The sequence below is a fragment of the Malurus melanocephalus genome, unplaced genomic scaffold (assembly GCF_030028575.1).
Source record: "Malurus melanocephalus ecotype Western Australia unplaced genomic scaffold, MMel_1.1 scaffold_170, whole genome shotgun sequence".
Classification (NCBI taxonomy): Eukaryota; Metazoa; Chordata; class Aves; order Passeriformes; family Maluridae; genus Malurus; species Malurus melanocephalus.
In genome coordinates this window covers 415380-427751 of record NW_026623402.1, presented here as the reverse complement: position 1 = coordinate 427751, position 12372 = coordinate 415380, and the positions used below count along the sequence as shown (strand labels likewise).

At 50.9% G+C, this 12372-nt stretch overlaps 1 protein-coding gene across 4 annotated transcripts in view; it reads left to right on the top strand.

Annotated features, from left to right (window-relative positions):
* Positions 1-958: 958 nt before the first annotated feature.
* RHBDF1 (rhomboid 5 homolog 1) overlaps positions 959-12372 on the top strand; it is a 34808-nt gene continuing 23394 nt past the window's right edge. Inside the window, exon 1 of one of the 4 annotated variants that reach the window (XM_057372353.1) lies at positions 959-1118. The gene's annotated coding sequence lies outside the window, so the exon portion shown is untranslated. Of the gene's footprint in view, positions 1119-1414; positions 1503-3573; positions 3916-11183; positions 11207-12372 lie in introns of those variants that run through there. The other 3 variants (XM_057372354.1, XM_057372355.1, XM_057372352.1) reach the window with 3 other exon arrangements.

The window sequence follows — 12372 nt, the reverse complement described above, 5'->3', positions numbered from 1 at the left end:
GGGGGCTGCCTTCGACGCGTGGCTGCCGTGGGCACACGCATGGGTGGGTGTGGTACTGATGAGCTCAGCTCGTCTGGATCACGCAGGTTGGCAGGGAAGATGCAGTAAGATGGTAAAGGAACATCGTCCCCCCGCTTATTACTAACGTTGAAAGCATCTGGAGCTGTGGGTTGGGGACCTGCTCTAAAGGGATGCGCACCCTGCAGGCCTCGCTGGAGCTCCAGCAAACCTCTGTGTGAGCAATACCCGCTGACTGATGCTCCTTGGAGGACGCATGGAGAAATCTTCCGCAGCAATCCCAGGACAAAGGCGAGGAGGGCTGAGCAATCGAGGCGGGAGGATGCCCTCCAGAAGGGGAAAATGTTTAAGCTGGGAGGAAAGAAACAGCTTAGGGCAAGGATGATACGCTAACCACATGGCTGGAGGAGGAGGTGTGAAGACTTGATGGGAAACACAGCACTAAGTGCGGGGGAATGGGGCGAGGAGAAGGTAAAGTACAGCGAAACAGCGAGAAAGAGTGAGAGGACTGGGAACATCGCAGCCCAGTGTGTATGAGACTCATGGGGAAAGTTCCCGTGGGACAGCGGAGCCAGGGCTTGGCAGCTCAGCGCTGCCCATCCGAGCGGACTCCCGGCACGCGGATCGCCGCAGCTSTCCCGAGCACGGCAGCGCTCCCAGCACCCGCGGGGCCGGTACTAACGGGAGCCGGCGCTCAACCCGCCGCCCCAGCCCAGCGGCGGGGCTAAAGGGCGCTGCCCACCGCCGAGGCAGCGGGGAAGGCGGGGGCCGCAGGCTGCGGGGGCCGCGGGCGGGCCGGTGGCTTCCGCCCGGCGCGGCGCATTCCTACCCCGTGAGTCAGGGCGGCGCGGCGGGATGCGGCGTCCCGCGGCCCCGGGCGCTGGCAGCTCCCCGCCGCGACTCTCAGCGCCGAGCTCCGCGCGGCTCCCGGCTCCGATTTGCATGCCGAGGCTGTGAATGGCGTGCCCGCCCGGCCGGCCCCTGGCACGGGGGAGGAGTCTCCGCGCCCTCCGCGGGCCGAGCTCGGCGGCGCCGGTCCCTTAAGCCGCACTGGGGGGCGGCTCGAGCCGAGCGGCCGCTGCGCTTCGCCCGCCTGCACGGTGAGTGCGGGGCCGGGGAGCCGGGGGGACGAGGGGGGGCTGGCCGGGAGGGGCATCCCGCCGGGGCCGTTCCCTGCCCGCCGGGGGTACCGGCACCGCGCCGCCCCAGCCGGCCAGGGAGCGGSCCTCGGCCGCCCGCGGGCTGAGAGCGGCGCCGGAGGCAGGTGCCGCCCCCGACCCCCGGCTGTGGACGTTGGGAGCTCGGTGATCCCGGTGCTTTCGGCTCTAGGTGGAGGTGCGCGTTCGCGGCTTCTTTCAGCTGATCCCAGTCCACCCTATCTCCACGCGTTCCCACCCATCCCTCCCCTGATGCTGGCACCCGTGGTTTGGCAGCGACTTTGGGAGATGAGCTGGTGGCAAATATACGGCTTTTTACATGTAAAGGTTAGTTTTCCTTCTGGATCGAGTCCCTGAGTTGAGTTTTCACACCGTGCRTTGCTGGCACGAAGCAGGGGGATCACGGCAGCCTGACGCGAGCGAGACCAAAGCTTTTGCAGGATTGCAGTCTCAGTGCCAAGTCCTTTTGGGCTCCTCAGCAAGCAACCTGTCTTTCCCTCMATCCTTGCGGTGCCAAAGTGCCCCATGTGTATATTTTGCCCTGTGTTTTTCTCCACTGTAACTCAGGAGAGGTGAGTGGCAGCACAGATGAGTTTTGTCTGGTGCTCGTCCTAGTGCACCACTGGGTTCTGTGGCTGCTGCTTCTTTTGTAGGTTGGCTTCGTGCTGGGGTGCACGGTGCTGCTCAGGGATGTCTCCAAGCTGGGTCTTGGAGCAAGCAGGAAGTTGTTTCCTTTCTTCCTGTTTTTGTCCCCATGCCTGCTAATTTCCTCTGGGAAGAAAAGTGCATTCTGCAGTAAAGGGAAAAAATAGTCACACGTAACGGGAAGGGACAAGGCAGCAAAGCTTCTGAATGAAGCATGGGACAAGGAAGGAGCACAGGGTGTTAACTGCAGTAACGCTGATAGAGCAGCAGGGACAAATAGCTGCCTTTGTGCTGCGAYCACAGGGATAAAAAGAGCCCATTTGGGACAAGCTGGGGAGCAGACCCTTGGGAGAATTGGATTTCCACTCCAGTRTATGGAAAGATGTTGCTCTTCAGCYCTTCCATCTCGGTGGTGCAGGTTTGCAGGAGGAGGTGATGACTCGTGTTAGATTGGTTGATACAGTTGGAAGAAAGATACTTCCTTCAAGCTTTGGTTGTTAAATGGACTTTATGAAAGGGCTTGTCTGCCTTTATTTTTTTTTTTTTAACCCTGAGTTGCTCTGTCATTCATCCCTCATGTCCTTAAATCCTCATGGCTACCGCTGCTCAGCCCAGGTCTCCCGTGTGTGTGCAGGCTCATGGGGAACCTGTGCCATTCCTGAGCTGGGATACTGCCAGCCTTTCAGGAGGTGCTGTGGATTTGGAAAAGGTCCCCAGCTTTGTCCTGGTCTCTGTGCTTGTTGGCCCTGAGCCCCCAGGAAGGCAGCAGCTCTGGCATGTGGACGTGTGTCCGTGCTGTTCCTGCTTCTGTGCGTTCCCATGAAAGGAGGTTAATGCTGTGCAGCGTAAAAGCAACTCCCACAAAACTAGTTCTGCTCTGGGACTTCCCATGACGGGCCTTTTTTTTTTTTTTTTAAGCAATCCACTTACAAGAGATCTGCCTACAAACTGGCTTTTCTGGTTCTGGGGAAAGCCATGGGCTGGCCCTGGTCTCGGGAATGTCTTGCTCTGTGCTGGGTAGGCTTCAGCCAGGGGGGATGAGCTTTCGATGTGGAGAGCACTGCTGGCCTGCAGAGCACAGCAGGCACCTCTTCTCCAGCAAGCGTTGTTCTCTCTGTGTCTTGGTGCTCCGACCGTGTGGCCCTGTTGTGTCACCTCAGGCAGGAGTTATGTCCCTCGCAGAGGGCCAGCACCTCATCACTGGACTTGGCAAAGAGCTCGTTTCACTTTCATGGCAGGGACTGCAAGGAGGCTGCAGCTGAGCGAGGTCGCCAGGCAGGAATAGGAATTCCTTTTGGGGTCATCAGTCCTGTTCCTCTGGAATCCAGCCCCGGAGAGTAGCCAGCAAGTCCCAACATGTTCCCCTGAGAGAGGCAGGGTCTGCTGAGTGTGGCATGATAGGACAGTTTATTCTGGGCACAGAGCCCTCGTGCTTGGATATAATTAGTAAAGGTTTGATTCTGTTCAGTGTGTTGGATCTCTCTGCAGTGCAAACACAGCCTGGTTAGTGCTGAAGGCCTGACATGGGAAACACGACCAGGAATACCGGCTTGTTTTCCTCTTSCATTCAGTGTATCCAGCAAAAAGTTGAGCAGAGCATGTGTTGTGTTAAGCCCGTGTGTTGCTGGGGACGTGCCTGCCGAGTGGGACTGACTGAGCCGAAGATCCTGACGTTCTTTATCTCTACAGCTTTTATCCAGCAGAACAGACTTTGATAAGATTCTTCCCTTTTGGTTGCTGCCTTTCTTCCGTRGCTGTCTCTGGAGGCTTTGGCACCCCGTGGAGACCATGCGCCTTTCTCAGAGGTTCCAGCATTAATTGTGACCTGACATGACACTTCTATTCCTTGCTGTTCCTGCAGCCACCAGCCTGTCGCCTGCCTATGACCCATTTCAGTAGAAATACTTAAAACTCAAAGGATGGGTTCCTTCCTTAACATTTTCCCTGAGCTCAGAYGTGGATCAGTTTCTTTTCTTTTCAGCTGAAGAGGTGCTGGACTCCAAGTTTAACATTTATCATCATCTAATTGGAATGAGAGGGACAGGAAATGTGCAGATCTCACACTCTTGTTGTGAGATTGCCTCCTGGCTGCTGGGTATGTACCTGTTGGMGTTTTAAGCAACCCACGGAATGCATGTGCTCCCTGCCTGCTCAGGGAGCTGTGTTGCACCCTCTCTCCTGTGTGACAATATCTCAGTGTGTGCTGTGGATGCTTCAGCCTGAATTTACTGGGACTTTGTGTCTGGGTCATGGGTAAAACATCCCAGTGCTGCTGGAAAGTAGGATGAAGATSGGTTTCATTCTTCTGAGGAGGGGAAGCCCTGGTGTCCAGGGGTCATGTAGGTAGTTCTCTCCCCAGTGGTAGGCTTTTTTTAGCTTTGTGGCTGGTTGTTTTGTTGTCTTTTTGTTTGTTTTTTGCTGGGTCAGGACTATCAGACCTGAATGGACATGAGAACCTGTTGCTTACTCTACTGGTGCTCAATGACTCCTCTCTGAGAGAATAACACTTAAAAGGGACAATCTTAGCCCTGCAGCTCTTAGTCTCAAGAGATTAGGCAGGCAACAGGCAAGATTTAACCTTGGAAGGAAATGGATCTGTTTGGCAGCATTTCCCATGGTCATGCTGGCAGCTCTGTTTCCATGTCCTTGAAGAACCCCAGGCRAGTTTGGTGTGTGGTGTGTGCTCAGTCCATCCAGTGCTGCTGGCACAGTTGAGGAGACCCTCCCTCCAGTGCACCCTGAGGTGGCAGGGCTTGCCTGCCAACCTCTCTGTTTTCACAGGCACAATCTCTGTGCCATGGGAAGTGTGGTTTCCACAGGGAGAAGTGAAAATTGCGGCTGTGCTGAGATTGCCTATTGTCATATCCTTGCTAGTTGAACTTCACGGGTTTCTGACTATTTGCTCCTTTTTTTGCTCCTGCTCATCTTGCTGCTGCCAAGGTCTGGTTGAAGTTTCAGATCACACCTCTCCTCCTTGTTTCAGTCCATGTTGTTGTAGGATAGAGGAAGTGGGATTTTTTTTTTTTTTTTTAATGTGTGTTGAGATGATGCCACAATGAGCAAATTGGCAGCTGAGTTTTTGACCAAATCATTCAAACTATGGTCAAATCCTTTTGAATAATGCTGTTTCCCACTTGATGAAGACAGAGAGCTTATTCTTCACATTTACCTTAGYTGTCAAATCTCCTAAAGCTGTAAGAGTGCACGTTTCATTGCTTGTGTGCTCTGCTTGCTGCAGAGGCAGCAAATGTCAGTTTGACATAGGGCTTGTTTTTGCTGTAATTTCCTTTGGATGCACTCTTCAACTATCTAGGTAAACAATTTATTTCAATTATAATTACAGCTTCTTTTTGCCTACCAAAGAGATTTAGAACTGTGGTGATACAGACCTGAGCAGCAGATGCGTTCTTAAATTCTGGGGCCTTCAGCAACAAACAGACCTTGCCTTGGTAATCAGAGCATCTCTAAAGCACAATGTTTATTAAAGGAAATGCAATTTCTTCTGAGTGAAGTATGAGGTATCATTGCACAATACTTCCCTGGCATGGTAGAGCCTTCCCAGGGGGAGAAGAGATAGCAAGCCGTGCCTGATCTTGCCTTTTCTGGAAAGCCTACCTTTGCCACCTCCTCCCCTTCCTGTTTCCACTCTGCTCAGAGCCAGCCCCTTGCTCTCTGGTCAGCAGCTATCCCTGCTTTGAAGGTTTTCTTTCCTTTAAAAAGGAACAATCCCTATGAGGTCATCCTGAAACTGCACAGGATGCTGTATTCACAGTCCTGCAGGTCTGGCACTTACTTGGCTTTGGCTCAGTGAAAGTTAGAGCAGCTTGAATTTGAAAATCTGGAGGGTTCAGATGTCTGGGTTGAAAAATGCAGCTTCTGTATTTTGGGAGTTACTGCCCTGTAGCAATCAGCACACCAGAGGTTTGTTACTCTGTTGCTTAAATTCAAAGCCTTAAAGTGAACTGTAGAAAAMGGTGAGTTGTTGTGCCAAAAAGCACAAGTGACTGTACCTTCCTCTTCTCTGGCTGTTCTGGGGCTGTAATTTCAGGGGGAACAGTCAGCTAGAATGTGCCATTCACTCACACTGAAGAAGTGTGGTTCACTTAGAATTTTAATATTTTTTTTTGCTAAACCAAGTAAGAATTATGGTTGCTTCTATTTGCATTATGAATGAGTTGCTGCACTGGGCACACCATGAATGTGCAGAGGTGTGCACACACCTGCAGAGCAAGACAAGTTCTTCCTGCAGCTGCTTTCCAGCTGGACCCACCAGGAGATGGTGTGTGCACAAGCCAGGGGGAAATCAGAGCACCAGTGGCTCTCCTCTATCCCTGCTGCATCAGCTAATGCTGAGGAACAGCACCTCCAGCCAAGCCAGCTCTGCTCTGAGTCCTTGGCTGTTTAATTATTCCTTTGAGGGATCTCCACTGGGCTTCATTGGTGTGGGCATTTTTTATTCTCTCACTTGTACCCAGGTGAGCAGAATTCTGGTGGTCTTGGGGAAACAGGTCTGTGATGGGGGGTGAGGATGATCTCAGTTTCAAAGGAACACACCAAGAAAGCTGTTCTGAATGGCTCTGTGGCTTCCATCCTTCCTGAGTATAAAGTCTGTCTTCTGGTGGCTACAGCGTTTGTTATTGTTATTTCCTCTAAGATTTTTTTTAGCTTGCTGCTCAGTGTGGTTTTATGTAACTTTCCATAGGAAATGTTGTCATTTGTGGCAGTTTTGATCTCTTTTGCCATTGAAATGTTTTTATTTAGCACAACAAACAGTGTTTCTTAGCTGCTTTTAGTACCCAGWGTCTTGCTGTAGAGGATGGGCGGCTTTTGGTCTAACGTAATTTTTGGTTTGGCCTATTGTGATCTTTTTAGGGGAGGTTTGCTGGTTTTGGCAGTTGCTTTCCCATCAATTGTTTATTGATACTGTATTTTCTAAATGAGCAATGTTGTAATCACTAAGAGACATTACCAAGAAAATTGCTCTTGTGGTGGGTGCACCAGCAGCAGATATTCCAAAATCAATCAGAGCCAGTGTTTACTTCTGAGTGTCATCCCAGTGCTGTTSCCAGCTTTCCTTGTCTTGAACCCTTACAGTACTTGTGATGAATATGACAGCTGGTGGAAAAATCTTCAAAATGCAAAATTTCAATGAAAATAATACCTTGATTGGGTTTGTCTTTGGTTTCTGAATGTAGGGTCATGGCTGCACTGTCAAAAGCATTTTTGTGATACTCACCTTGCTGTCTAATTGAGGCAGTGACTGTGCCCATGCTACTTGTGGGTCAGACAGAACTTTACTGGGCATCTGTTTTGCTAACAATGGGAATAAATTTGGAACAGGGTCTTCTGAAACCCCACTGGATTGTTTAAATGAGTTAAATGTGCACTGAAATAGTTTTTGTGATCACTGTTTGCTGAAGAAGGTGCAGACCCAGGCAGAGCCCTGAGACAACTGTGCTTTGAGGGTGCTGGGAACCCCAGAGCAAAGGGCTCTGCTGGCTCAGCTCAGGCTGACYCAAGAGGCAGCTGTGGTTACCTTTGAACAGGGTTCAGGAACAAGGCCTGCACTGATGATCCTTCCTCTGGTAGCTGGTAATGGTTTTCTTGGTGGAAACAGCTCCTTTGGAAAACCAGGCACTGCTGACTCTGCTGGCTTCCCTAAGGAATGGGAATGCTGCTCAGTGTTTGGTGTGCCATCACTGGAGCTATTGGCAGGTTTCTCACCATGCCTTGCCCAGATGCAGCCTGTAAGTGACAGGCTGTGACCAGATTTTTCRGATGTGGCTGCTGGAAATGTGGCTACTGGATGTGCTGGTGAAGCTGCAGGGTGTGTTCRTGGAGAAACATAAACAGGGTGAGATGCCAAAGTGCTCCAGAAGGTTTTCCACTGCTCCCCCTGCATTGTTGGTTGGTTTATGGGCAGGTTGTTGCCCTTAGTGGTGTCTCAGGAGGTTGGGGATGGCTCTGGTTTGCCGTGGAAGGTGGAGTTGGTGATTGCTCATCACCCAGCCCTGGTGAGCCCTGGGTGTGCATGGCTGGTGCTGTGGCCCTGCCTCTGTCACCTGGGCCACCCTGCTGACGAGATGGAAAAGACCCCTCTGCCCAGCCTGCTCTGCTTACCTCCTCCCCACCTACTCCCTTGTGGGTGCTCCAGACCACCGGTGAGCAGGGGAAGCTCCTCCCTGTGGCAGCTGCCAGTGTGTGAGGCTTGGCTGTCAGTTCTGGAGAAATCTGGGCATGGTTTGGGTGTTTTCCCATCTAATGACCCCACCAAAAAATTTACTCTGCCTCTGTGATGCAGTAGTGTTTTATTCCTGCTGCACTCAACACCGGCATTGAGGGCACTTCTCAGAAGATTATTTAGAGAGGCTGAACCCACTACTTCTCTGGGATAATTGTTGGCTTCCCACAGTGCTACAAGTGTGAGCTTTTGGCCACATTTTCACAATCACTTCAAACTCTACTGCCTTGAGTCCAGTCATCTGGCTCCAGCTGCTCTGTTTCTCCTTCTTCCCCTTTTCTTCTGCTGGCACAAGTGTTTGTGGAGCCATGTGGGAAGGAGCTGGGGCTGGGGTGAGCCGTTTTCTCTGCTGAGCTCATGTGGGTTGGTTCCCAGTGTGGATCACCCAGCAGCTGTGGGGATGCTGGTGCCAGCACGAGGAGGAGAGCAGCACACAGGGCTGGGTCACTTCAGCTGGCTTGCATCTCTTTCAAGTGTCTGTGACATCTTTTTAGCTTGAATTTTGAGTGTTGGTTTCTGAGTTCCTGTTACTGTTTTGCCCTTTGTCTGCTGCAACAAAAGGACCTTGAAGATGAGCCTGTTGCTTGTGTGAGTGTTTGCACGTTGCAGTTGGGGATCATCTTTTAACCTGTATTTGAAGGAGTTCAACTACAGATCTGGGGACTAACAGAAATGAGAAGAGGTTTTTGAGTTCCCTGTTTTCCCTTTCTCTTCTATGTGAGGGCACCACACCTTCAGGTCCCAGGTAAAGCTCCTTTGAAAACTTTTAATGCTGGTGTTCAAGTTGGAACTCATTTTTGTTTCATTTCCATCATGATCTGTATGTTTTTCTGAAAATCAAGAAAAACAGTTGCTCAAAGGGATATCAGGTCTGCTTCCTTGATCATGGGATTGGGTCACATACATTCAGTCTTCACTGGCAGATGTTTTTATTCCTTGTAGTTAAAACCCTCTGKCTCTGTATGCAGCTAAACCTTCTCCAAGTTCAGTGGGTCCCAGCTAAAGCTTTGCACTCCTGTTGTGCCTCCTGAATACCATCACTCTACAAGGCTTTGCATGAAATACCAACCCAAYGTAGCTTCCCATTTCCTGTCTAGGGTCTGCTTGGCCTCTTCCAAACCAGGCAGTTTCTGCTGGTATTTCTTGCTGGTGGTGAGATCCCAGGTGGGGATGGAGTAGGACAGTTTCACACATTCAGGGGACAGCAGCTCGGGCTGTATTTGATGTCTCAGCTGTGTTGAGCTATCAYTGAATACACTGGTCCTACCCTTCCTCTCCAGGTTGCACAGGGCTTATCTGAAATTGTCTGAGCCTCTTCAGGATGCCAGATCAACAGGAAATAATTTACTGGGGTTAGTTTGTGCTGGTAAAACACCTTGAAGTGGCTCCGTGGAGTAAGGCAAGCCTGCTCCCTGGGCAGCAGCTAGCTGGCAGATGGGTTTGCTTGTGAGCAGAAGCCAGAGCCCTGAGGAACTGTTGCCTGTGTGATTTGGTGCAGGCTCTTGGAGGCAGATCAGCCTCCACCAGCASTCAGGCAGAGCTTGTGCATGGCAGAGAGCAGCGAGAGGACAGTGGGATGTGTGTGGGAATGGCAGGGCTGCCAGCTCCCTGCGGGGCAGGGCTCAAAGGGCACTGTGTCTGCACAGCTCTGCCAGCCTTGTGCTCAGAGGTGGCTGCACTGCTCAGACCCAGCTCCTGCTGGGGCAGCCTGCAGGTCTGCAAAGCCTGACAGCATTTCCCAGCTCAGCAGCCAGGGCTGGGAACAGCAGGAGAGGGCCTGGGCAGTGCTGATGGTCATGTTTTCTGAGGTATTTTCTTAGGGTAGGTAGTGGTGGTGGTCTCAGCCAAAGCCTGGGTGTTGCTGTGCCCTCGACAGCTTTTCCCAGAAGTGCAGGGCCACAGGCCTGTCCCACCTTCCCTGTCCCCGCCTGCCCTCAGCCCCTCCATCTGGCCGGTTTTAAAGGGCTGGCTCACGCCTGGTGTTTGGGATATTGTTTGTAACTCCTTGGGTCTGATCCATGCTAGATGGTTTTATTGGCAGCCACGAGACTGAAACCCTACTGCTCCTCTTCTGTTTGGATTTCCTGCCTTTTCCCTGCTGTGCCAGCAGCAATCCTCCTGGAGAGGGGGGCACAGCCAGGAGCCCTCTGTCTCCTCTGGCTCTGTGTCTGGAGCACACATTGAGGATCCCGATTTCCTTGCTGTGTCCACCTGAATTCCTGTGCCTCGGCCACAACAGCTGCATGGGCAGACCCCTTCAGGTACACGGGGTTTGCCTGAGTCTTGGTRTAGCAGGCACTGTAAATAAATACARTTGTTGCAGTGATGGGGTTTGAAAAATGGAGGAAAACAGCTGGAGTCTGACCACAGAACGKGGTGATCAGATTGCAGCAGAATAACCCCGGTGTCTGTAACCTCCTGGAGGTGTCTGTAGGAACATGCACTCACTGTCCTGGAGGGGAGCAGTGGTGTTGGGAAAAGCAGATGCTGTTTGTTTGTGTGGTAGTGTTGAATTAAGTTGGGGTTTGGTTTTGTTTTGTTTTTCATTTGGCATGTTTCTTGGGGGAAAGAAGCCAGCTTTATTTTAAATGGGAATGCCGGTAAAATGGAAATTTTGGAAGAAAAGAAATCAACATGGGAATAGCTTCAGTTGTCTGTTGAAATGGAAGGATGGACTGCCTTTGAAATGACTGTGTGAGTCTCTGAATGTATTCGGGATGCCTGTCAGTTTTAGGAACATGCTCAGGCTTCTGGACAAAGCTTTTCCTTCACTCTTTGGGTCAGTGGATTTCAGTAAGCAGCTTTCCTTGATCATGYGCCAACTTTGGTGTTTAATGTGCTTTCCCCCTTTCTTAGCCTGACCCACAGCACAGAGGATTTGCCTTTCGTTCTGGTTCTGTGACCTTGCTTTGGCAAGGACCTTTTGAAGATGACTTTCCCAGACTATGTGCAATTGATATGTTTTTTCTTTTGTTTGTTTATTTTAATTGAAATGGACATTATGAATAATCTTTRTGCAGCTACCACATGCAGCTGATCAGTTAGAAGCAGCCAGATTTGCAAATGCCTCTCATTCAGCCTTTTGTTTTCAGATGCCTGAGTTTTGTGGTGCTGAGGGAACAGATTCCAAACTGAGCAAGCACAGGTGAGATMTGAAACAGCTCCTGCACAAGGACTGAACTGCTGGATGTGGATGTGGGAGGAAGGGATGGTAGGGACAGCATGGAAGAAATCTCAAGAGTCAAGATTTGCATGGAGAAAGAGGATAGAGAAAAGCTGATCACTCTTCTAGTGAGTGTTGCCCAAGAGAGCAACAAGTGAACCCAGGAAATGGCAGGTTTGCAGATGAGCTGGAGCAGGCTGGTCACACAGCATATGTTTCAGCTCTGGAGCTTTATCATGGGCAGGTGTGAATACTAAAAGTTTGTTTGGGTTAAAAAATGAGCTGGGTAAATTCTGGAAGAATAGCCATTGGATGGATATGGAGATGGATACAGAACTGTTACATGCAAAGACATTTCTGGCACAAGAAGCCTCTGAGTTATTCATAGCACATGCCATGGCTCTGTCCTGGGAGATAGGATTGTCGAGTGATCCTGTATTTACCCCTGCCAGGCATCCTCAGTTGGAAACTGGATACTGGCTTTAGAGGGACACTTGGCCTGACCTTGCATGGCTGTGCTGTATGTGTTCCCATCCTGCTGCTGTTGGTGGCCTCTTGACAGTGCTGAGGAATTGGGATGATGGTATGGGACCATTTAGACAAAATATGTATAAGTGCAGTCAACTTTGAAACAAAGCCCACTGGCCTGATGAAATACATGGACACTGGATGCTGAAACATTGACCCCTAAAAGTAACCAAGGGGTCAGTGTGAAACTCAGCAAGTGCTTTTACTGCAATGCTGGGACAGAAATGAGCAGCACTTTGAGTGAGGACCAGGCGCAATAAGGGGTGTTACCTGCCAGGCAAAGACTGTTGAACCGTGCAGCTGTACATCTGTGCACACAGCTGTACATCAGGGCTCATCTGAGCTATAKATCTGTGCTATATATCTGTGTATTCAGCTGGATCCACATTCAGTCTGCCCATGAACTCCCTGCAGAGCTGTCTCTCTGACCATAGCCCAGGCCTTGTCCCAGGGCAGAGGCAGTTCCCTGACCTGTGCTGTGGCTGAGTATTCACCTGGATCAGGCCCTGTAAGGCAAGCACTGTGAATTCTGTCTTGGGTGTTTCTGAGGTTTATTTTTCTCCGCTCCAAATGCACACAGGCAGTTGGGAATGCTGAACAGCTCTGCCTTCACTGCACTC